Source organism: Procambarus clarkii, chromosome 55, assembly GCF_040958095.1.
Source record: "Procambarus clarkii isolate CNS0578487 chromosome 55, FALCON_Pclarkii_2.0, whole genome shotgun sequence".
NCBI lineage: Eukaryota > Metazoa > Arthropoda > Malacostraca > Decapoda > Cambaridae > Procambarus > Procambarus clarkii.
Genome location: NC_091204.1, coordinates 13,403,891 through 13,429,403, shown reverse-complemented (window position 1 = coordinate 13,429,403; position 25,513 = coordinate 13,403,891). Strand labels below are relative to the sequence as shown.

Genomic DNA, 25,513 nt, shown 5'->3' with positions numbered 1-25,513 from the left:
TATTGTGTGGTGGTGGTGGTGGTGTTAGTGGTGGTGCAGGTGGTGTATAGAGTTAATCTAGGTCGTACAGAGATAATCAGTCAACTCTACTTACTTATCTCTACATTCATGCCATACATAATGTATGTATATCTCTTCATACATATAGAGAGCAGTAATGAGGGACTTTTTATATTTTTCACTAAACACATAAGTATCAATGTTACAGGGCAGTAGTTAGTGCTTATCGCATCTTAATTAACTTAAATATAGCGTTGTGACGGCTGTTACTGTGATGATGCACGATAATCACTGCGGATTCACCCGCCAAATACTTTACTCATTAGTAATTGATCTAATATAGAAAGAAATCCAAACAAGGGGCGGTCCAGATATAACACACACACAACAAATGGTATTAATAAGGAATGTTTGAAGTTCATTGTGGACTATATATGGGAATATTATTGAAATTCAAAACCATCCGACCACAGTGGAGCGCTGGGAAGTGATTTCGTATTAAGAACGAGGCTAACTTAACTCTCTAACGACGATCTTGGGAAATACTTAGTCGGAAAGTAAGATGTAACCAAACCACAGGTTATGAGCCATGCTGGTGGGCCAAGAAACGAGTAATTAAACCATGATAAACAATTAAAAAAACAGTGCAACGTTGCCACATCTACAACATATGAATTTATGTAAATTACGGAGCAAACGTGGTCTTCTAATTCACATCATCACCTAATTATGTCATATATTCCATAATCTCGATTACCAAATGAATTAAACAGCCTTGGGAAGGGAGTAGAAGGAAAGGCGTGTGTTGATGAGGCACCACCGCCTCAGCGGACATGGTCACCTTCTCTCAGACGCCCGCGGCCTCACTACCTAATCCAACATTACACTGTATGTATCCTTTATTAGTGCTTTATTGTGGTAAATACTTGCTCCGCAACCTGAGTGAAGTATCCTGGTAATAAACTAGGATAACCTTTACTAGCTACTTTAGAGACTTTAGGCTATTTTACAGACTTTACAAGCTCAGCTGACAGCTCGTGAACCCCCGATGTTGTAAACAATGATGACCAGACGTCAGAAATGGCGGAAACGACGACGTTTTGGTCTGTCCTGGACCAGACAATGGTCCAGGATGGACCGAGACGTCGTCGTTTCTTCATTTGCTGATGTGTGGTTTGGTCATCATATCTTCAGCCTCGTTATCTTGACTCATCGTAAATAATGAGTGAATTCAAACGAGGGGCCAAAAGCCAGCTGGGTGGTGATGGTTGACTTTGACTTCCTCTCAACTAATCCTTTGAGTGTATTTTACCTCAATAAACTTATTTTTATTTCTAATCCACATTTACACCTTAAAAATAATTAGAGTATCCTAGTTAATCAGTCTCTGTACTTGCTGAAAGTTCACCAGATACAGAGAAATAAATTCATAGATAGGATACAGTTTGCTAATCATTGAGGCAGCGCTATGTAACAGGTCAGTATATTCATAGTGTGTTTTACTAAGGCTCATCTGAGGGCAGTACCAGAGTGCTCAGGATTGGCCAGATAGAAAAGATACCTTATCTGTATCCTAGTGGTTCCCGCAGATTACGATTATACTATTAACAAATTATCTGTTGATTGCTAGATTTTAGGGGTTATAATTTTAGTGAATGCCAGACATTATAAATATATAATTAATAAATTATCATGTGATTACATGAAATTAGGATTAAATTATTAATCACTTTATCTTGCAGGTTTGTGGGGCCAAACAGGTGAACTATTAATATTAATTTTAAGAGGAGCATCGCCCAGGAGAGTGGTGTGGTTCACTGAGGGTGTTATCTTGAGGTAAGTACTGAGACTCCTTCCTTGTCTCGTGTTACGAGAGTAACAGAACAGCACTACGTAGACATTATCATTATCAGAATCAGAAACTCTCTGCGAAAAAACTTTCTTAAATCATTATAATAATGACTGGGGTTAAACAGGTGTACAGCAGTTTAAATTAAACTTACATTTTTGCCATAAGGTAAGTGACATTTTAGTTTGCAATTTAAAATGTAATATATATCGGGAAAATAGTGTGGTTTACCCTTAAGGCGGTAAGATGGATATTGGAACACTATACACTATACCTGGTCTACATGTAGAGTACACCACAGGATGTTGATTGTTTTGTTATTTTAACCTGGTTTATGGGAGTGCTTTTCATTTAAAAATTGTCTATAACACTGTATTATGGTTTTGAAACCGGGGATACGACTCTTCATCAGCACGATCAAAACCTACCTAGTTCTATCTTGCGTTTCTAAGACCTTTGATAATGTTAGAAACACTAGGTTTGTAGTTTCAAGATTGTGTTCTGTCCACCGTAGGTTTTAGAGGAAGAATGATGAATGATATGCAGCACGTCCTCCCAAGGATTTCCCAACGTCAGGAAATTGACGTACTATAGTACCCTCTGCTAACCTAGCAGAGGACCCAAAACAGAAAACGGGATATTATGTCAATTTCGCGAGTCGCTATCATATTCTACTACGAAAATGTTTTAGCCTTAGGTAGAGTATACATCAAAACGCGACGTTCTGTTAGGACGACTTCACATTCAATATGACTGTTGAATGTGAAGTGACATACAGTTCATATACATTTATCATTATACAGTATGGGATGCCAGACGGCCCGTGGGTCCACCCAGGCTTCCGTGAATGCACATCTACAATGATAACATGCGCCCTCTAATATACCTTCCCTGTTAACATACTGGAACAATTGGTTACATCAAGTAAATCTTTATAATATACTTGTATCTTGTATATATCTTATCTCTTTTTTTCTCTCTCTCTTTCTCTGTTTTTCTCTTATTTCTCTCTTTTCCTCTATCTCTTTCTTTTCCTCTCTCCTTTCCTCTCTCTCTCTCTCTCTCTCTCTCTCTCTCTCTCTCTCTCTCTCTCTCTCTCTCTCTCTCTCTCTCTCTCTCTCTCTCTCTCTCTCTCTCTCTCCCCCTCTCCCCCTCTCCCTCCCTCCCCCCCCCAAGCACTACAGTAATTTGCCAATTCTCAAGAAACACGTAAAATGTAGATTAATATCATGTAGCTCCTCCACACTAACGAGAAATGTGACTATATGCTTGTCTTCCTTTTTATGTAATCACGTGTAATGACGGAGGAGCAGTTTCTGGCGCTCCTTGTCGTATGACAGCGGCCGGCCGGCTTATGCATGACCTCTATTGTTATATTCCTGTGTCTCCCGTTTTCTCTCTCTCTCTCTCTCTCTCTCTCTCTCTCTCTCTCTCTCTCTCTCTCTCTCTCTCTCGTCCTCACCCCCTTTCCCTTCTTCCTCAATTTTATTCTGTTATTCCCGTCTTTCCTTCTGCCTTTTATTTTTTCCTCTCCTCTTCATTCTGTTTTGGTTTTACCGTTTTCTTTCATTTTCTCCCTTCACTGCCTTCCCATTTCTCATTTTTTTTTTTTTTCTGTTCTGTTTTGATTCATTTCGTTTAAATTCCTCTACTAGTTTTTCCATTCTCCCTCATCCCGTTTTTATGTATTTAGCCGTCTCGTCTCTTCTTTACTGTTACTTCTCCTTTTCTTTCTTTCTTTGCCATATACACTATATTTATCGTCTCCGTCTCTTTGGTTTCACTTCCGTATATTCTCTTCTCTCCTCTCCCAAACCGACCCTTAAATTAACCCTCCTTGCCTACTCCCTTTCCCACACATCTCCTTGCTCACCATCTATCCCATCAGCCCCCCTTCCCTCTTAGCTTCTCTATCCCATCACCCCCTCCCTATTTCCCTATCTAAATCCTAACCCACAGAAATCACAATATCGTGATATTTCAAATGAACAAAGCCTAACCCTTGGATTATCCTTCCATCCCTCTGATCCTTCCCCTTAGTCCCTCCCTCCCTCCCTCAGTCCCTCCCTCCCTCCCTCAGTCCCTAGGAGGGCGTCTAGGAGACGCCAAGGAGTGCGTGAAGTCACGGTCTCCGTGACTACTGCTTCAGTGTTGTGACTGGACAAGACGCCCTGATTGATGCCTCTTTTCGGCAATTATCTCCAGCAGGTCTTACATTACTGATCAATCCCCAAATTATTCCCCCTGGAGCTTAATCATCTCCGTGTGTAACTGTGTCGTGTGCAGGGCAGGTGTGCTCGGGGCTCTTATTTTTTGAGCGCTGTGCATGACTCCTGCTGATTTCGAGCGGAGCCTGCGAATTTCTGGCTATTTGCTAAATCAGACGGCCATGGTTTCCCAGAAATTTGAGAACTTGGTTACTTATCTGTTGGCGATGTCCGACGCTTAGTGGGTAATGGAGGCGCGGCTGTTTGTGTTCACTGGGGACGGGAACCGGCGTGGTGGTTTGTGCTCGCATGTGCGTATCTTGGTGAGTATACACACTGCACGCACACACACACACACACACACACACACACACACACACACACACACACACACACACACACACACACACACACACACATTAGGAATGCATTAGGCAGTGATGTGGTGGAGGCTGACTCCATACACAGTTTCAAGTGTAGATATGATAGAGCCCAATAGGTTCAGGAATCTGTACACCAGTTGATTGGCGGTTGAGAGGCGGGACCAAAGAGCCAGAGCTAAACCCCCGCAAACACAACTAGGTGAGTACATGGGGCCGGTGGCTGAGCGGACAGCACACTGGACGCGTGATCATGTGGTCCCGGGTTCGATCCCGGGCGCTGGCGAGAAACAATGGGCAGAGTTTCTTTCACCCTATGCCCCTGTTACCTAGCAGGAAATAGGTACCTGGTAATTAGTCAGCTGTCACGTGTTGCTTCCTGGTGTGTGTGTGGTGTGGGAAAGAAAAACAAATATATATAGTAGTTAGTAACAGTTGATTGACAGTTGAGAGGCGGGCTGAAAGAGCAAAGCTCAACCCCCGCTAGCACAACTAGGTGAATACACACACACACACACACACACTCGTAAATACAACTACTTGAGTACTCACACAGATTTACTATTTTAAGAGTACCTGGTGCAGAGTTAAGAGTTAAAAGGGGTGCCCACGCTGAAGTTAGAGGGGTTCATAAGCTGAGGTTAAAGGGAGTTCCCAGTGCAGGCGATGAGTCACAAAAACGAGGCTGAAGTATGTTGACCAGACCACACTCTAGAAAGTGAAGGGACGACGACGTTTCGGTCCGTCCTGGACCATTCTCAAGTCGAAACTTGTTGTTGTTGTTAAAGATTCGCTACCTGGAGCAAAGTTCCAAGTAGCACGGGCTATGGTGAGCCCGTAGAAGTCGAAACGTCGTCGTCCCTTCACCTTCTAGTGTGTGGAGTTCCCAATCTTCAGTCTGCCTGCTATATTCTATTATCCTGGATGTTTTGCACTCGACTGCTAATAACTTTATACTCTACCTTGAGTGGATTTTTTTTCTCTAGACAAACAAAATATAAGTAGAAAACCAGTGCGGTAAAACATGATGAAATATACATAAAATATTATTGTTTATTCATTTGATTTGTCTCATTTGACAACTAAAATATGTTACCATTAATTGTACTCAAATAATATTATTATATTTCTGAATCATTCATAAAATATTTAATAATTTTTCATTTTATTAAGAACTTTTTGGAAAGTAACAAAATTAATACTATATAAAAAAGTATATAAGAAAAATGGTATGTAACGTTTGTGGCTGGCATTACATTGTGCACTAAATGGAACTTGTGTCAAAATCAGTTGGGAAAAAAACATTGAAGATAAAATAATTTAAGCCAAAAATAATGTTTCAAAATGCTGAGCCAAACACGCTTATCACTTATATATGGAGGCCTGATCGACGACCGGGCCGCGGGGACGCTAAGCCCCGGAAGCACCTCAAGGTAACCTCAAGGTAATCACTATTACTTCATGTGATATAAATAAGTTAGTACACGTTTTCTAATTGTATTCACTTCTTCCGATTACCTCTTGCGTCTTCAGTACAAAAATAGGAACAAGCTCGTAAGTGTGTCCCCATTACCAACACTTCACTCTGGCGCGGTAAACAATACAATTAATAACAAAATACTTAAAAAAATTATTTCTTTCAAATAAAGCTTAAAATTGTTGTTACTGAGTTAGATATTCTTGAGCTAAAAAAGTTATATCTGCAATTTTTTTGTGTGAAATATAGGGAAGCCGTGCAGGGAAATAATTGGAAATGTTCAGTGGTCACTGAGAGGGAAGAGAAATAATAATAACAGAAACTGAGACACGGATGGAAGAGGAGGATGAGGGGGGGCATAATTGTATAGGGAGCCGGTCGGCCGAGCGGACAGCACGCTGGACTTGTGATCCTGGGTTCGATCCCAGGCGCCGGCGAGAAATAATGGGCAGAGTTTCTTTCACCCTATGCCCCTGTTACCTAGCAGTAAAATAGGTACCTGGGTGTTAGTCAGCTGTCACGGGCTGCTTCCTGGGGGTGGAGTGTCCCCCCGGGCCGCGGGGACACTAAAGCCCCGAAATCATCTCAAGATAACCTCAAGGTATAGGAAACAGAGATAATAACAAGGGAAGAAATACACACAGAATGTGTATCATTCTTGCTTAACAGCTGATCGAGGAATTGAGCACGGGTCAGTAGTTACGCAAGTACTTAGGAAACTGTACATCTTTTCTCAATCTGTGGCGGCTTTGTTTACAATTATTAAACAGTTAATGAGCTCCGAAGCACCTGGAGGCTGTTTATAACAAAAACAACAGTTGATTGGCAAGTTTTCATGCTTGTAAACTGTTTAATAAATGTAACCAAAGCCGTCAAAGATTGAGGAAAGATGTACAGGTTCGTAAGTACTAGCGTAACTGTTTCGTGAATCTGGCCCCTGGAGCATAACATACAGGTCCACAACATGACAATAAGAAGAGTCAGAAATTTGCACATCAGAGTCAGGAGGGAACCAGAGAAACAGCTTGAAAATGACAAAATAACAAGGAAAATTCCTCAGAAGCTGTTGCAGTCATATATAAAGAAAACCAACAATAAACGCAGATGTAAACAAAGAAACGATGGGAATCTCTTTTTATTATTATTAATATATGAGGTACATGTGCATTAGTGCAGCTGCCCTAGACTATATGAAGTGGAGTACAGTGTGTCAAAAAAGCTAACTAGGTGATGATAAAAAAATCCCCATCACACAGGATGGTTACTCATACAGAAGCATGTGATACTCTTCACGGAGGACGACTTGGAAGTCTATGGAACACAATAGAACGTCTCAAGACACAACTAGCGTGGAGGCAGAACATGAGAGACCACAAATGAACACATACAACACTGAATAACATTGTTATCACCGAGGACAATAAAAACTAGATTCTTAACAGAAAATAAGTTGTAAAATCTCACACCAGATATTGAAATGTCTACTAAAATCGGCTGAAAAGTACTTTGTAATTTATTACCTAAAATCTACGACACAACTTTAGAGATTGGGAAGCTTCCAAGTATCTGAAAATAGCAGTTAAGGTATATTAGCCTAGCATCATTATGGTCAAATTTGACACAACGTCCCAAATACTGAAATGAATAGACAAGGTATAGAGGGACAGTTGTTTTAAAACAAAAGATACTTGCCCGAAACGCTATGCGTACTAGTGGCTTTAGGTATTGTATGTACTAACTCTATCTTTAAATCTAACAGAATGTTTGTACTGTAACTCTGCAACTATGTATGTACTTTTCCTAAATAAATTATTATTATTATTATTATTATTATTATTAGATGGATGTTAAAAACATAATTAGATGTAAAAAAATATTCATATGTAGTATGAATGGTAAATGTAGAATATATCAGGAACAGTTGTGGACAGAACCTTCTTCCAGTGGCATCTAGAGTGATGCTATTACACCAGCTCGGAAGGGGGTCTCCAGGAGCTAAGTTTCGCCCCAAGTAGTGAAAGTTAAGCACATGGAGAGAAACACACATGAATCTGAGATGACAAGGGAACAGCGCCCAGCTGTATGTCATGCTCTGAGGGGGTAGAAATAGCCTAAACTACTCTATCCCTTTCAGATGTATTTCTTTCTTGTCTCAATAAACCTACTTGAACTTGACCTTGTCATGTGGACCAAATCCGGTTCAACTGACTTCATGAAGGGTGTTTAGCAGAGTATTAACGGCATACAAACACGACAATAAATAGGATCCACACATACTGTAATTCGTAAAGTACTTTACCTTATGGTGGTTTCGGGAATCAACGTCCACGCGGCCCGGTCTCTGGCCAGGCCTCCAGTTTGGTGGTCTGCTCAACCATTCATCACTTGAATTAGATTAGGGAATCCGAACGAGTATACACAACGATGAAGAAAGTTTTCATCGAACTCGATCGACACAAAGTGTCGATCGAGTTCGTGTCGATTGACACAAAGTGTCAAGGCACACAGCCTTGAAATAAAGGATTTGTTGATTTATTGTTTGATAGTCTAACTTATTTCTTTTAAAGACTGTGTGATTAGCTGAGCGAATATTTAACAAGTTTGTTAATATAAGAACTGAGGAAAGGGAGGGAATTAACAGCAGATCAATTGTCATTGACCATCATTGACTGATTCTTAATCGCGCGGTTGACAGTTAGAGGAGTCAAGAATATTGACGAATATTTTCTTCAAGAATAATACTCAGATATGCAACAATACACATTTCCGGATGCAAGCATGTTACGTTATGTATGATCACCCTTGTCACAGTGGTGCTTCCTGTCCCATAATCCTCCCCTTCTCTCTGTCATGTTACGTTATGTATGATCACCCTTGTCACAGTGGTGCTTCCTGTCCCATAATCCTCCCCTTCTCTCTGTCATGTTACGTTATGTATGATCACCCTTGTCACAGTGGTGCTTCCTGTCCCATAATCCTCCCCTTCTCTCTGTCATGTTACGTTATGTGTGATCACCCTTGTCACAGTGGTGCTTCCTGTCCCATAATCCTCCCCTTCTCTCTGTCATGTTACGTTATGTGTGATCACCCTTGTCACAGTGGTGCTTCCTGTCCCATAATCCTCCCCTTCTCTCTGTCATGTTACGTTATGTGTGATCACCCTTGTCACAGTGGTGCTTCCTGTCCCATAATCCTCCCCTTCTCTCTGTCATGTTACGTTATGTGTGATCACCCTTGTCACAGTGGTGCTTCCTGTCCCATAATCCTCCCCTTCTCTCTGTCATGTTACGTTATGTGTGATCACCCTTGTCACAGTGGTGCTTCCTGTCCCATAATCCTCCCCTTCTCTCTGTCATGTTACGTTATGTGTGATCACCCTTGTCACAGTGGTGCTTCCTGTCCCATAATCCTCCCCTTCTCTCTGTCATGTTACGTTATGTGTGATCACCCTTGTCACAGTGGTGCTTCCTGTCCCATAATCCTCCCCTTCTCTCTGTCATGTTACGTTATGTGTGATCACCCTTGTCACAGTGGTGCTTCCTGTCCCATAATCCTCCCCTTCTCTCTGTCATGTTACGTTATGTATGATCACCCTTGTCACAGTGGTGCTTCCTGTCCCATAATCCTCCCCTTCTCTCTGTCATGTTACGTTATGTATGATCACCCTTGTCACAGTGGTGCTTCCTGTCCCATAATCCTCCCCTTCTCTCTGTCATGTTACGTTATGTATGATCACCCTTGTCACAGTGGTGCTTCCTGTCCCATAATCCTCCCCTTCTCTCTGTCATGTTACGTTATGTGTGATCACCCTTGTCACAGTGGTGCTTCCTGTCCCATAATCCTCCCCTTCTCTCTGTCATGTTACGTTATGTATGATCACCCTTGTCACAGTGGTGCTTCCTGTCCCATAATCCTCCCCCTCTCTCTGTCATGTTACGTTATGTATGATCACCCTTGTCACAGTGGTGCTTCCTGTCCCATAATCCTCCCCTTCTCTCTCTCTCTCTTGTTCTCTCTCTCTCTCTCTCTCTCTCTCTCTCTCTCTCTCTCTCTCTCTCTCTCTCTCTCTCTCTCTCTCTCTCTCTCTCTCTCTCTCTCTCTCTCTCCCCCGCCCCGAATGCACTTCAAATTTCTGACTCTGCCCCAAAATTATCCTAATATATCTACTCATTCTTCGTTCATCCTCATCCTTGCCTCATTATTCATCCTTATTTGTCATTCCTGCTCCTTATGATTTTCCTCATCCTCCTCCATGATATCATCCGTCAATGTTTAGTCATTGATCCACCTCATCCACCCTCTTCATTACTCACTCAGTCCTCTTCCTCCACCCCCTTCACTACACACTTCCTCTATCTAAGAGCCACTTAGTTGAATGTCGCGTTTTCTCCTGCACAGCCCTTTCCCATTAGCAACCCCTTAGCGTCTTCCCCTTCCATCCTCCCCCCTTTCCTATACCTCAACTCCCCCCCCCCCCTTATCCCTCCGATTCCCCCTTTTCCATAAGTCCCCTTCAATCACACGCCCCTTAGGGAATAAAGCAAGAATTGCTGAATATATACCTACCCCCTTTATTACTATTCCCTGTAACATTTTGCTTCCTATAATAGAGGTGGATAATAGAATGTAATGGCTGGGTCAGAGGGGGAGAGCGTGGACCCATTAAGCATGTTAAATAATGATCGGTAAATGCTTATCATCGCGCTCAGGAAATCGTGGTTAAATTTGGCTAAGATGTAACAATTGCGCACATTAGGGCGGAGTGTCTGTAATCAGGGGGGCCGATGCTTGAAGATACATGAACCTTGCGTGTTCCTACACTCTATTGGTTTCGGGAATCTGCTCAACCAGATTCACTTCACTTTATGTCTCCCCCCAATATTGTTTGACTGCTAATGTTTTTGTCTTAGTATCTTCCCAGAAGCTGATGAGACGAAAATTTACACCTTTTCATCTTTAAGTCCTCTAATTATATATATATATATATATATATATATATATATATATATATATATATATATATATGTCGTACCTAGTAGCCAGAACTCACTTCTCAACCTACTATTCAAGGCCCGATTTGCCTAATAAGCCAAGTTTTCCTGAATTAATATATTTACTATAATTTTTTTCTTATGAAATGATAAAGCCACCCTTTTCACTATGTATGAGGTCAATTTTTTTATAGGAGTTAAAATTAACGTAGATATATGACCGAACCTAACCAACCCTACCTAACCTAACCTAACCTATATTGTAACACTGTAAAAGTGTTTGAGTTAGTTTATTTAAAATATATATAGAGTACATGAGTCACAGACAAGGATCTGAGAGGCGCCAGTTGTCTGCCTGAGATCTCACACCTCAAAGCGTTAATGACCTCAAGTGACCTGAGGTCAGATCATGAGAATTTCACCTTGCTTCCGCTAAGCTCTTAATTGTAGTCTGGTAGCCTTCAAACAAGCCGACGTTTAAGGAGTGGCTTGGTAGTGCCGGAGGCTATCTACTTGTGGGCGGAGTTAGCTACTAGGTTCCCCAATATAAACTCGGAGAGCTATCCACCAGGAAGCATTAACAGACAGAACAGCAGACGAGAGCAGAGACGTCCCTATCAGGGAGGCTGTCGGCCGGCAAGGGCGGGAGTCTCTGTCAACTACAGACCCCCCCCCCCTTCTCTATTCAACTTAGACTCAGTCCTCGGTGAGTGAACATTAAGGTGACTTGGTCGTGTTTACGTATGTTGTGTGATGATCAGGGGCAGTCAAGTTGTAGGGTTCTCGAATTCTTGGATAATGACTCTCTTTAACATTTTAATTGAATTGCTACATTATGATACTTCATGTGAAATATAATTATGAATTTATTATTTAAATTGTGTTTAACTTTGTTCCCTAGAGCTTTGAGTTGAGGTGAGAAAGCCTCGGTGGTTACTAGATTCAAGATATTAATGAGTACTTGTTTGGAGTTGATACATGGTACAGAGGGAACATACTAATAATGAACTCATGATAACATCCTTGGAGAATTTTGTGATACAGGCAAGTTCCATTCCTTGTCTTGTATGTAATGATCATGAATGGATGGTGGCAGCATTTCGTCTTCTACTATCTACTCTTCTACTTCTACTATCTACTCTTCTCCTTCTACCTATCTACACCTCTCCCTCCACCCTTCTCTAAACTCTCACTTTCAGCTAATGACCCTCTTCGCTCCTCCCACCTCCCTACCTCTTACCCCAAACCCTCACTAATTACTTCACTATTCATTTCTTTCCTTTCGTTTTCTCTTATACGTTTGTGGCAATGATTCTGTATTCTAGAGTTCTCTCTAAAGTTCCGGGTAGCTGATCCAGTTACGGCACCTTGTAGTCTTAGCACCTAGGTAGTCAAATACCTAGGTTACAAGGTGTTGAACGAGAGAGGTTGCCTTAGGAACTCTGGAGGTGCTCTCGAATAGTTAGCTAACTGGGGACGGGATAACGGACTAGAGAGAGCTGTTTCCCCCGGCCTCGTTAGTTAACTGGGGGGTGGAATAATGGACAAGATAGAGCTATTTCCCCTACCCCCCGTTACAATGTTGGCAGCGGTGTTGAACAATGTTGTAGGTAGTTGGTGTTCTTTTAACATTGTTCAGTCCCACGTGTCTTTTGCCGCTCAGGCGCTATCAGGGAGATCTTGACAGGTGTTTTACTTTCGCGATTTAGCGAGTTTTCAGGTTAGGAGATAGTGATTCTCTGGTGTTGTGGTTTAGTGATTTTGTGAGTTTTGTGGTATTCAGGGAATGTTCACCAGAACTTGCGTGTGTAGTGATTTATGTTAGTTATAAGATTTGGTGATTTGGGAACTTAGCGGTGTTGGTAGTGCAGGTCAGCTGAGTGTGACAGGTGACCTCGCATGTCCCACGGGGACACCCAGCCACCGCTGGTCTCCAGGTCAGTGGGGAGTGGCAGGTGTAGTTTAAGTGTGGTTCTGCTCAGATTATTGCGATCGACTGTTTTACTCCATTTGAACGCAATAACCCGAGGTGTACTGGTATTGTACAGCATGCTAGGGGGAGACTTAGTATGTCAGTAGACTTCACGTTGGGGACGCTCGACGTTAGATAGTCTGGTCACAGGGGTGGCAACAGTTTTGAGTTGTTTACCGGCGGAGAAGCTAGGGAAACACTCTGGGTCACGTAGGTGGCTGTAGGTTAAGGGTGGGAGTAATGGTTAATTAAGTACGTAAGATTAGGAACGGTATAGTTAAGTTAGGCTAGTGTTTTGTCTCTTAGTTTTGATATTTATTGTGGAGATTCGTTGTGTGACAAGTTAAAAGTAGTGATGACCTTATTCTCTCTTCTCTAACTTTACTCTGTTACTGTTTTATGTTCCACCAAGTCAATATCATTCAGTGTTAATTGGATTATTAAAAATTTAAGTGTAGTTGTTGCCAGGAGGAGAGCAGTATGAGATGACTGTGTAACCCTATACAAACTACAGGGTCACACAACAGCATGGAACACGGGTATTGTCGCCTTTATGTTCAATTCACAGGTGGGAGCCAGAGGAGAGGCGCGACGCATATACAGAAGAGGGAGACGGCTGCTGTGTACCACACTCACGGGCGTTTATCACCACCACCACGACCAGCCCACTACCTGGAGGTCATGGCTCCACCACCATCACCACCCCAGGGGACCCCAAGATGCAGCCCTCTCGGTCAGTCAACATTGGTCTACCCAGTGGACCCCAGGTCGTTCTGCAGACGACCCCAGACGACCCAGTAAAGATGGAAGAGGAGCAACAACGACTCCAGTCTGTCCCACCAACATCGGTCTACCCAGGACGGACCCCAATGTACCCCAGGTCGCTTGTCAAAGACCCATGGGAGGAGGAAGAGAAGAAAGAAGAGAGAAGAAGGAAGAGAGAAGAAAGAAGAAAGAAGAAAGAAGAAGAAGAACATAAGACAAGCTGAGTGAGACACGATGCCTCGTGTCCCTTGCTGGTGTCAGCATCATTGCATGGAGCGTAATTGCAAGACAGGATCGTTTGCCTTAACTGGCCGCCCCTCCTGCAAGCAGGTAGCTCTGTTGAGTGATTCTTCCTGTGTCATGCGGACTTGATGTGGCTGTCAGAAGTAGCTCTCTGAAGGAGGCGTGCTGGAGCAACAGGGAGGAAGAAGAGTAGGATGGGATTTCTACTGTTGGCAACTATATGAAGGTCTCGAAACTTGTAGTCCCTATAGCTGTGAAGAACCCCAATATACGTCTCTCATGGTGACTGACGTAGGGCCAATTACAGATCAGCTGGGACAACCGAATTCCACGGTCCTGTGCGCAGTTCAAGTAGTAACGGCTTTCGGGTTGACCAAGTGTTGTTGTGCGTTAACGACGGAGAAGCGACGGAGGCAGTTGTGTTGAAGAAATGTGGTACAGGATTATCTACAAGACCAAGCAGTGACGTCGCCCAGCCAGAGACAATGGACGTCTGTCTACATATTTCATTTTTTTAGAGTAGGATGATGTATATTTGTTTAGCTAGGATGTATTTTTTTTTTTCGTTAATAAAGTTGTTGCACACAGCTAGCTTGCTTTAGCAGTGTTGCAAAAACTTTATTTCGGGGAGAAGGGGAGATGTAACACTGTAAAAGTGTTTGAGTTAGTTTATTTAAAATATATATAGAGTACATGAGTCACAGACAAGGATCTGAGAGGCGCCAGTTGTCTGCCTGAGATCTCACACCTCAAAGCGTTAATGACCTCAAGTGACCTGAGGTCAGATCATGAGAATTTCACCTTGCTTCCGCTAAGCTCTTAATTGTAGTCTGGTAGCCTTCAAACAAGCCGACGTTTAAGGAGTGGCTTGGTAGTGCCGGAGGCTATCTACTTGTGGGCGGAGTTAGCTACTAGGTTCCCCAATATAAACTCGGAGAGCTATCCACCAGGAAGCATTAACAGACAGAACAGCAGACGAGAGCAGAGACGTCCCTATCAGGGAGGCTGTCGGCCGGCAAGGGCGGGAGTCTCTGTCAACTACAGACCCCCCCCCCTTCTCTATTCAACTTAGACTCAGTCCTCGGTGAGTGAACATTAAGGTGACTTGGTCGTGTTTACGTATGTTGTGTGATGATCAGGGGCAGTCAAGTTGTAGGGTTCTCGAATTCTTGGATAATGACTCTCTTTAACATTTTAATTGAATTGCTACATTATGATACTTCATGTGAAATATAATTATGAATTTATTATTTAAATTGTGTTTAACTTTGTTCCCTAGAGCTTTGAGTTGAGGTGAGAAAGCCTCGGTGGTTACTAGATTCAAGATATTAATGAGTACTTGTTTGGAGTTGATACATGGTACAGAGGGAACATACTAATAATGAACTCATGATAACATCCTTGGAGAATTTTGTGATACAGGCAAGTTCCATTCCTTGTCTTGTATGTAATGATCATGAATGGATGGTGGCAGCATTTCGTCTTCTACTATCTACTCTTCTACTTCTACTATCTACTCTTCTCCTTCTACCTATCTACACCTCTCCCTCCACCCTTCTCTAAACTCTCACTTTCAGCTAATGACCCTCTTCGCTCCTCCCACCTCCCTACCTCTTACCCCAAACCCTCACTAATTACTTCACTATTCATTTCTTTCCTTTCGTTTTCTCTTATACGTTTGTGGCAATGATTCTGTATTCTAGAGTTCTCTCTAAAGTTCCGGGTAGCTGATCCAGTTACGGCACCTTGTAGTCTTAGCACCTAGGTAGTCAAATACCTAGGTTACAAGGTGTTGAACGAGAGAGGTTGCCTTAGGAACTCTGGAGGTGCTCTAGAATAGTTAGCTAACTGGGGACGGGATAACGGACTAGAGAGAGCTGTTTCCCCCGGCCTCGTTAGTTAACTGGGGGGTGGAATAATGGACAAGATAGAGCTATTTCCCCTACCCCCCGTTACAATATATATAGGTAAGGTTAGGTTAGGTAGCCAAAAAAAGCTAGGTTAGGTTAGGTTAGGTAGGTTAGGTAGACGAAAAAACATTAATTCATGAAAACTTGGCTTATTAGGCAAATCGGGCCTTGCATAGTAGGCTGAGAAGTGAGTTCTGGCTACTAGGTACGACATATATATATATATGTGTGTGTGTAGTAGTAGATATTAGAGAAAAATAGATCAGATGTCGGTACATTTGACAACCGAGAGGTCCGAAAGGCGTGGCCCAGGAGCTAAGAGCCGAGTGTGATAGTAGAGACACACAAGAGGACAGAAGCTCTCTGCTGATCATTATGTACGAGAGGAGACTGGGAGGCTGGGAGCATCTTCCATCACCACCGACAAGAGGTCTGGCGGCCGGCTACCAGATGCGTCAACGGTCATGTTATTTGGTCCTTATCAACACCATCTCTTCATAAGCTTATATGGAGGCTGGGAGCGCTTTTTGTCCGCTCTTTCGGCTACCCTTGATGTTTTGTCCGCTGTTTGGGTTCCACCTTGATGTTTTGTCCACTGTTTGGGTTCCTCCTTGATGTTTTGTGCGCTGTTTGGGTTCCTCCTTGATGTTTTGTCCGCTGTTTGGGTTCCCCCTTGATGTTTTGTCCGCTGTTTGGGTTCCCCCTTGATGTTTTGTCCACTGTTTGGGTTCCTCCTTGATGTTTTGTGCGCTGTTTGGGTTCCTCCTTGATGTTTTGTCCGCTGTTTGGGTTCCCCCTTGATGTTTTGTCCGCTGTTTGGGTTCCCCCTTGATGTTTTGTCCGCTGTTTGGGTTCCCCCTTGATGTTTTGTCCACTGTTTGGGTTCCCCCTTGATGTTTTGTGCGCTGTTTGGGTTCCCCCTTGATGTTTTGTGCGCTGTTTGGGTTCCCCCTTGATGTTTTGTGCGCTGTTTGGGTTCCCCCTTGATGTTTTGTGCGCTGTTTGGGTTCCCCCTTGATGTTTTGTCCGCTGTTTGGGTTCCCCCTTGATGTTTTGTCCGCTGTTTGGGTTCCCCCTTGATGTTTTGTGCGCTGTTTAGGTTCCCCCTTGATGTTTTGTCCGCTGTTTGGGTTCCCCCTTGATGTTTTGTGCGCTGTTTGGGTTCCCCCTTGATGTTTTGTCCGCTGTTTGGGTTCCCCCTTGATGTTTTGTCCGCTGTTTGGGTTCCCCCTTGATGTTTTGTCCACTGTTTGGGTTCCCCTTGATGTTTTGTCCACTGTTTGGGTTCCCCCTTGATGTTTTGTGCGCTGTTTGGGTTCCCCCTTGATGTTTTGTGCGCTGTTTGGGTTCCCCCTTGATGTTTTGTGCGCTGTTTGGGTTCCCCCTTGATGTTTTGTCCACTGTTTGGGTTCCCCCTTGATGTTTTGTCCGCTGTTTGGGTTCCCCCTTGATGTTTTGTCCACTGTTTGGGTTCCCCCTTGATGTTTTGTGCGCTGTTTGGGTTCCCCCTTGATGTTTTGTCCGCTGTTTGGGTTCCCCCTTGATGTTTTGTCCACTGTTTGGGTTCCCCCTTGATGTTTTGTCCGCTGTTTGGGTTCCCCCATGATGTTTTGTCCACTGTTTGGGTTCCCCCTTGATGTTTCGTCCGCTGTTTGGGTTCCCCCTTGATGTTTTGTCCACTGTTTGGGTTCCCCCTTGATGTTTTGTCCACTGTTTGGGTTCCCCCTTGATGTTTCGTCCGCTGTTTGGGTTCCCCCTTGATGTTTTGTCCGCTGTTTGGGTTCCCCCTTGATGTTTTGTGCGCTGTTTGGGTTCCCCCTTGATGTTTTGTGCGCTGTTTGGGTCCCCTTGATGTGTTGTCTGTTGACTGGACACTTTGACGTTTTATCTCTCCGTATATCTATCTACCTGTCTCTGTATATTTCAATCTATCTCTCACTGTGTCTGTCTCTGACTCTATCTCTGTATCTCTCTTTCTCATGATTTGCAGCTCGTGGGTGACAGGTGCTTGATCTGTAAGCCAGTAGGAGAGTGTTTAGTCGCGGGGGTGTTCTGGTGTATGGGCCTGGGAGGGGGGGAGATGGCGGGAGATGGGGGGGGAGTTGGGGGGGGCAGAACGGGGAACTACCTCGATGTTGACAGCTTTAGAAGTTATGGTGTTTTGAACTTTTCGTGGTTACAGACAACATATGACGGTATATTATTTCTGTTCCTTTCGCTAAGATCTTTGTATAATGTTTTACCATACTATTAAGAAAAATGTTTATCTTGTAATTTTTTTTAATTTATTTAGCCGGCAGCCAGTGGCAAAATCTTCGTGGGGGTCAGTATGGGACTATACCGCGGTGTTCTCTCTTGAATTATGGTGATCCCAACCAGACCATGTTGGGCACGTGCCCCACGGAAATCAGGGTGCAAATTTGGGCGAGACTAGCCTTGAGCGTTTGGCCTTCAACGTCGGACATAGTCTGCATTCATGCTCTTCCGGTATCTGCACTCTTATTATTCCAGTCTTTGCATTCATTCTACCATGCTAATATGTGCTCTTATTAGTTCAGTCTATGTACTCAAACTCATCCAGTCTATGTCACGCTCTCTCTCATCTTCCCATAACTTTCTCATTTCCCCAGAGCTCTCCTTCATCTCCTCAGTACTCTCGCATCTCCCTGTGACTCCATACCCCGCCAGCCCTTCCTGTCACCAGTCTTCCCAGTTTCTTCCACATCTTAGCTTCTCTTGTCCCTCCAGTGTCTCACTACAGCCTCCATCACGTCCCTACCCCTTATCATGTACGCCCCTCTCCACCACTCACCCTCCCAATAACCATACAACTCTCCTTCTACAACCACATAATTTTCTCAAAGTTTTCAACCCATCCAATCTCTCCAGCATCCTTACCTTCTGCCGCAGACACTCCCACCTCCCCAACGCCAGCGCTACTCATCAATACAAGCCTCCAGGACGTTCGATTTGGTCGTGAAAATGAGACGCCTTGGCCTTCCTGAGAGAGAGAGAGAGAGAGAGAGAGAGAGAGAGAGAGAGAGAGAGAGAGAGGAAGAGAGAGGAAGAGAGAAAGAGAGAAAGAGAGAAAGAGAGAAAGAGAGAGAGAGAGAGAGGGAGAGAGGAAGAGAGGAAGAGAGGAAGAGAGAAAGAGAGAAAGAGAGAGAGAGAGAGGGGAAACAATAATATATTGTATGGCAGTGTGAGTACTCCACAGTGCAAGTGAAGAATGACACTATTTAGCACTCGGGTTAGTCTGTGAGACTCCCCTCGCTACTGTGGGGCGATGGAGACGTGTAACACAGCCAGGAAGGCAGACAGGGAGGGAGGTAGAGAGGGAGGGAGGCTTCTAAGGAATAAGTGAGATAGAGGGGAAAGAGTTAGGAAATAAGGAAGAGATGGAAGAACGGTGCAATACAATGAGAAATTAAAAGTAAGAATTAAAAGAGAGAGAGAGAGAGAGAGGCAGAAAATATAGCAAGAAGGAACGTCTCAAGAAATCAATAAAACAATCGGGAGGAGAGAAAGGGAGAAAATAAGGCGTTCATCTGGTGTCTCGGCAGACAAGGCTGGTGACAGTCGTGTTGATGAAGGCGCTTCTGTATTGATCACCACAATATTAGCCTTCCCAGCCCGCTCTCCCTTTTCCATATATATATAATATGCTGAAAAAAAACAAATGTGAAAAACTGTGTCTGCTAAACGCGGTTTCGGCTCAATTTGGAGAGAGAGAGAAGTATTAATTATAATTATTATAATTATCAGACGTCTAAGTATACCGTCATAATATAATTCTATACAAAAAAGTCGTCAAGGTAGTTAGGATGTAACGCAACAGGTGCAAGAAGGCCACTAGGCGGGGCACAAGAGCTAGACCTCACTCCCCTATACACACTGATAGGTAAGTACCGTTTGGTAAAGGGAATTGGCTGTACAACATTCAATTTGTCAACGAGTCTAATCCGAACACATAGTAATGATGATTCTCGCTTTCAATTATCTGCCTCATTACAGATGCGCCATGTTGATAAACGAATGAATTAAATATTCAGGACTTTGAAGTGCATCTCATGTCCAAACATATTCTGAATGTGTGAGTTACAGCCGACGTGTCACACATGTATCACGGAAATATATAGGTGATAACTAGGATATCAAACTAAATACATATAAATCTTCACAATTAAATTTCATATTATAATTTACCACAGAACTCCTGATATTTCATATTATATTCTTAATTTGGGAATCTTTGTAGCAACACCCTCGTCCAGCGCCTTGCAGGCAATTTGATCTGGGTTCGAGCCCTGGCCGAGGAGGATTGACTGGGCACTAAGCCTTAAGTGCTCGCTCTTGTGCATCCAGAAGTAACTGAGGCTCCGTTTGTAAATCGACTGACGGGTCGTGTTCCAGGATAAATTAATAGAGTAAGGCGTTCTATGAGGTATAGGAAAGGAAAGTTTTAAACCTGCAAATAGAAGTTAGAGGTCGTCTCCTCGTGTACCTGTGTAAATAATAATAATAATAATAATAATAAAAATAATAATAATAAAATAATTGTAATATTTCTGAATGAGTTTAAAAATATTAATTTCTAAAATAGAATAATCAAAAACGTTATTTTTGTAAAGGCAAACTGTTCTCAACTTGGCACTTGGAACATAAATGGCACTTAAGTTCGTCACAATATCTTTATGCCAAAAGCAAAATTTGTCCACGAAGGTGAATAATCTTGAGAAAATCACAGGTAAGATGATACTTGAGGCCCTGACAGCTGAGTGGACAGCGTTTCGGTCTCGTAGTCCTGAGGTTCAAGATTCGATCCCCGGTGGAGACGGAAACAAATGGGCAGAGTTTCTTTCACCCTGATGCCCCGGTTCAATTAGCAGTAAATAGATACCTGAGAGTTAGACAGCTTTTACGAGCTGCTTCCTAGGGATGTGTAACAAAAAAGAGGCCTGGTCGAGGACCGGGCCGCGGGGACGCTAAGCCCCGAAATTATCTCAAGATAACCTCAAGATAACCAGGTGACCATACGTAGCCTTGGGGTATAGTACTCACAAAATCTTGAGAGCAGGCGCCATGGAATGATAGAAAATAAGAGAGGGAAACAACACTGTGTTAGGTTATCTTGAGGTTATCTTGAGATGATTTCGGGGCTTAGTGTCCCCGCGGCCCGGTCCTCGACCAGGCCTCCACCTCCAGAAACCAGCCCGTGACAGATGACTAACTCCGAGGTACCTATTTACTGCTAGGTAACAGGGGCGGCATCAGAGTGAAAGAAACTCTGCCCATTGTTTCTCGCTGGCGCCCGGGATCAAACCCGGGACCACTCCTACATAGATCTGAGATATGAGATACTACCCAAGATATGAGAGCAGTATTATGGACAACGATAAATCAGACTTTAACTTGGCTAAAGTTGACTTAGAAGATGTTAAACATGTGGAGCTAAGACTGCATGCCAAACTATATTAAGAACTCTTGCATGAACAAATCCACAAGGGCCGTGACGAGGATTCGAACCCAAGGCAGTGTCTGGGATGCTCCAGGACGCAGGTTCGAATCCTCGTCACGGCCCTTGTGGATTTGTTCATTTGATGCATCACGTTAGTGTGATCTCTGTGTGTAATGTGTAACTCTTGCATTCGCTGATATGAGAGGGTTTCCGGGCGGAGGGGGGTAGAAATAGCCTAAGCTACTCTATCCCTTTGAGATGTATTTTTTCCTTGTCTCAATAAATATACTTGAACTTGAGAGGTTTCCAGGGGCCAGATTGACGAAGCAGTTACGCAAGTACTTACGAACGTGTACATCTTTCCTCAATTTTTGACGGCTTTGGTTACATTTATTAAACAGTTTAGAAGCATGAAAACTTGCCAATCAGCTGTTGGTATTGTTGTAAACGACTTCCTTTTGCTTCGGAGCTCATTAACTGTTTAATAATCGTAAGCAAAGCCGCCAAAGATTGAGGAAAGATGTACAGGTTCGTAAGTGTTTGCGTAACTGCTTCGTGAATCTAGCCCCAGGACGCGTCAGTAGTGAATGTAATACACAGGCATTACATTACATATTACAGTGACTGTACTTCGAGGCTCCAGACAAAAAGTTTCAAAATAGATCTGGTAGTTGATTGGAATTGGGCTTTAAGTAAAGAAACAAAACTGTTTCGTTTAAATCAAATTTGACAGCCCTCTGAATGTCCCAAATAAAGATGGTGTTCAGACAACTAGATTGAAAATATAGAGAAGCAATAAAAGAATGGCTAACATCAGAGGTGCTGTAATTATTGTTGATATGTTAATGAAACAATAGAAGACATTATAACGACATGCAAGATTCTTAGATGCACTGGCATGTACACGAAGACATTAAGCTCATCATGAACAAAAGAAGAACAAGTTGAATTGTAAAGAATCAAATGAGCCAGTGCTGTAAGAAAGCACTTCGTTAATCTGAGAATATAGTCTTGGAGAAGGCCATGTACAGCAGTTACCATAAACACAATAGGACCGGGACCTATTTGCATTAGTGAATTAGCCACTTAGAAGGCGGAGGCCAAAAGCCAATGCTCCACTCTACGATCAAAATTCAGCGAGTACACAAACACAGCAGGCGACCGCAGGCGACCTCAGGTGACCGCAGGGAACCTCAGGCGACCGCAGGGGACTGCAGGCGACCGCAGGCGACCGCAAGCGACCGCAGGCGACCGCAGGGAACTTCTGGCAACCGCAGGCGACTGCAGGGGACCGCAGACGACTGCAGGCGACTGCAGGCGACTGCAAGCGACTGCAGGGGACTGCAGCGTACCGCAGGCGACCGCATAAAAACCCGCAAGAAGACCTCAAGTACATGCGTAACAAGTGTAAAATATTATCTATATTTGCCTGGTAAAGACGGCCGGAAACCACTTATCACGTGTGAGACCAAGTCCGTGTATACAACAGACAATATGGTCCGAGTATTACCATCTCACAGGTGACTCTCCAGACGCACACTTAGGCCCCATCACATCAGGGGACACACACATGGTTCGAAATGTAAACAATGATCATTTACTCTATTATACCACACGTTTGTAAGGCCAGTCCCTCTGTATACCACCCCTGCATTGATTTATCACTCCATCAAGTACACAAACTCGGAAAAAGTTCAAAGATTTGCTGCCAGATGGGTTCCAGAGCTGTGGAACAAGGGCTGGATCCTACCACACTGGAGAAGCACTAATGACTTACTGTAAATATATAGCTCTTGAAATAACACTTTCTCTGTCACTAGCTAACATTGTAACTATAAGGTGTGAAGGATAGATGAAATTATGTAATAATCTAAGATGAGGTCTGACAAAGACCTTTCGTGCCCTCTGTAATGCTTTTTGCGCTACCGCTCACAGGATGAGTATGGGGTGCACAATAAACTAGCCCCCTCCGGCGGCAACAAATAAATGGAGAAGCGCAGAACGAAACTGGTTATTATTACAGCGGTATAGACATGGGGGGGGGTGAAACAGACAGACTATCAGAATGGGATGTCTAAGCGGGAAGGTGATCACTCACAAGTGCCAAGAGGGAACGCTGTCAATGTTACTGTAGTGAGGAAGCGGAACGAACTAGCAAGAGATAGTTAAGGTTGCATGCATGGTTTCATAATGCACGATTAAACTGAACTAAACCTGTCGATCGATGACTAAGAGACGGGCTCAAGAGCTGGATCTTGACCCTTCACATGCAACTAGGTGAGTACACACAACAAAACCTCTACAACAATGGGACAAGAAGCATCCATCATAAACTTCCTCGGATGCTGAATTACGCAGCAGGTAGCACTAAGGCCAAAAACATATATATTCAATTTATGGATATGTGACCAAATATCAGGAGACGAAAAAATATCATTAATTCAGGTGTTGTTCGGACCTTCCGTGTTTCAAAGGAGGTGCCGCGGGATTCCTCGCACGCCGGCATCACAAGGTAAGAGAAAAAATGGAGAGAGGAGAGAGAGAGAGAAGGAAAAAATCAATCTAATCTCTCTCGATCAAGCAAATGCCTGGTCAGCAGCGCCTAAGCTCTCTTTTATCTGGGATTTACACTGGAGGCCTTGAAGGTCCTCTCGCGCCCCTAGTCAGTACTGAGAGATAGACCTTATGTGACCGCCGCGGATAGTGCGTTCTTCACTCTATCTCCTAGCGCTGAATCGATATGAGGATTGAAGACTAGGACTGAACAGGTGGACATTACCTTTAGGAGTGTGTGAAGGCTTTCTGGGACGCACATCACCCTCAATCCTCTATCCATCACCCTCTTTCTCGCCCTCTATTCTCGTCTCGAATTGATCTGACTTGATGACAATAAACTCTGTGATTTCCACATAAAATATGATACGAATCACGTTATTTAAGTTATTTATGCATATCATCCAGAGGTTAATCATGTCATTACTCCTCGGCTTGTTTAGCAGTGTCGTCTGCCAGTATCGCCGGTGTTGACCTGTCCGTGCAGCTAATCTTACAGCTTTGTGGGTCAGTTTCACATGTGCTCATTATTACATGTGAATGTATTTTTACAGAGACCACTTTGACTTCAGACCATAGCAACAATTTCTAAAAAAAAAAAAAAGCCTAGTACTTTTTTGTAATTGGAGATTTGTTTTATAACTTTGGGAATTATCTTGTAACCTAGGGAGCTACTACTTAAGCTTGGGAACTGTTTTGTAAACTAGGGAACTATTTTGTAACCTAGGGAGCAGTTTTGTAACCTAAGATGCTGTTTTGTTAGGTGAGGAACTGTTTTATAACCTAGGGAGCTGTTTTATAAACTAGGAAGCTGTTTTGAAATTTAGTGAGCAATTTAAGGGCTGACAAGGCATAATTCGCATAACTAGTGCGTTATTTTCTAGTCTACACGAAGCTCATCACTAAGAAACAGGGACATAAAGCTTGATTTAAGGCCTATGACAAGTGGGAATACTACAATACTCAAAAAAGTATTCTCCAAAAGTGGGAGCAACATTCGCCAGTGGGCACGCTCGAGAGGCGGACCTCATCAGTTTAGATTCAGGAAGGAACTGTAAAAAATATTGATTTTGGAAACTGAGCTGTAGATTTCAGTAATAGCTTAGAAGGTAAGATATTAGACATTGGGTCGTTGGAATGTCACATGTGCAGGCAAGACCTATGTGTGTGTGTGTGTGTGTGTGTGTGTATGTGTGTGTGTGTGTGTACAGCTGTGTTACCACTGCGCCACAGACCAGTGATGTATACTATACAGCGCTACACGGTGTATATAGAGATGTATATAACATGGTTTATAGTATAACTATACTTTTCATTAAGCAGGTTTCAGTTTCCAAAACTCTTCTGCTTCAGCATTTATTTTATTTATTTACCTTATTTTAAATCAAATTTAAATAACCTGCAATGTAAAGTTTGTTACCCTAAGGTGTACTTGATATTTCTGCCCACACGCATATATATATATATATATATATATATATATATATATATATATATATATATATATATATATATATATATATATATATATATATCATTCCGTTCTGACTAGGCTTGCTGTCCTCTCTCTGACTGCTTTAGGCTAGTACTAACTCTTATCAAAATTGTTTCCATGAGTTACTCAGATTCAGTTCCCTGTTCGAAACTTCATTATTCCATTACTAACTACATCACCTGGAACATAAAAACAGCGAATTATAATTTCCCT

The 25,513-nt window shown here is 43.0% G+C and overlaps 1 long non-coding RNA gene across 1 annotated transcript; it reads left to right on the top strand.

The window, feature by feature from the left end:
• The first annotated feature begins 841 nt into the window (after positions 1-841).
• LOC138352900 (uncharacterized) lies at positions 842-7,536 on the top strand. The gene is made up of 3 exons (XR_011222943.1): positions 842-888; positions 1,743-1,836; positions 7,170-7,536. It is a non-coding gene; the product is annotated as an uncharacterized lncRNA (long non-coding RNA).
• The last annotated feature ends 17,977 nt before the right edge of the window (positions 7,537-25,513 follow it).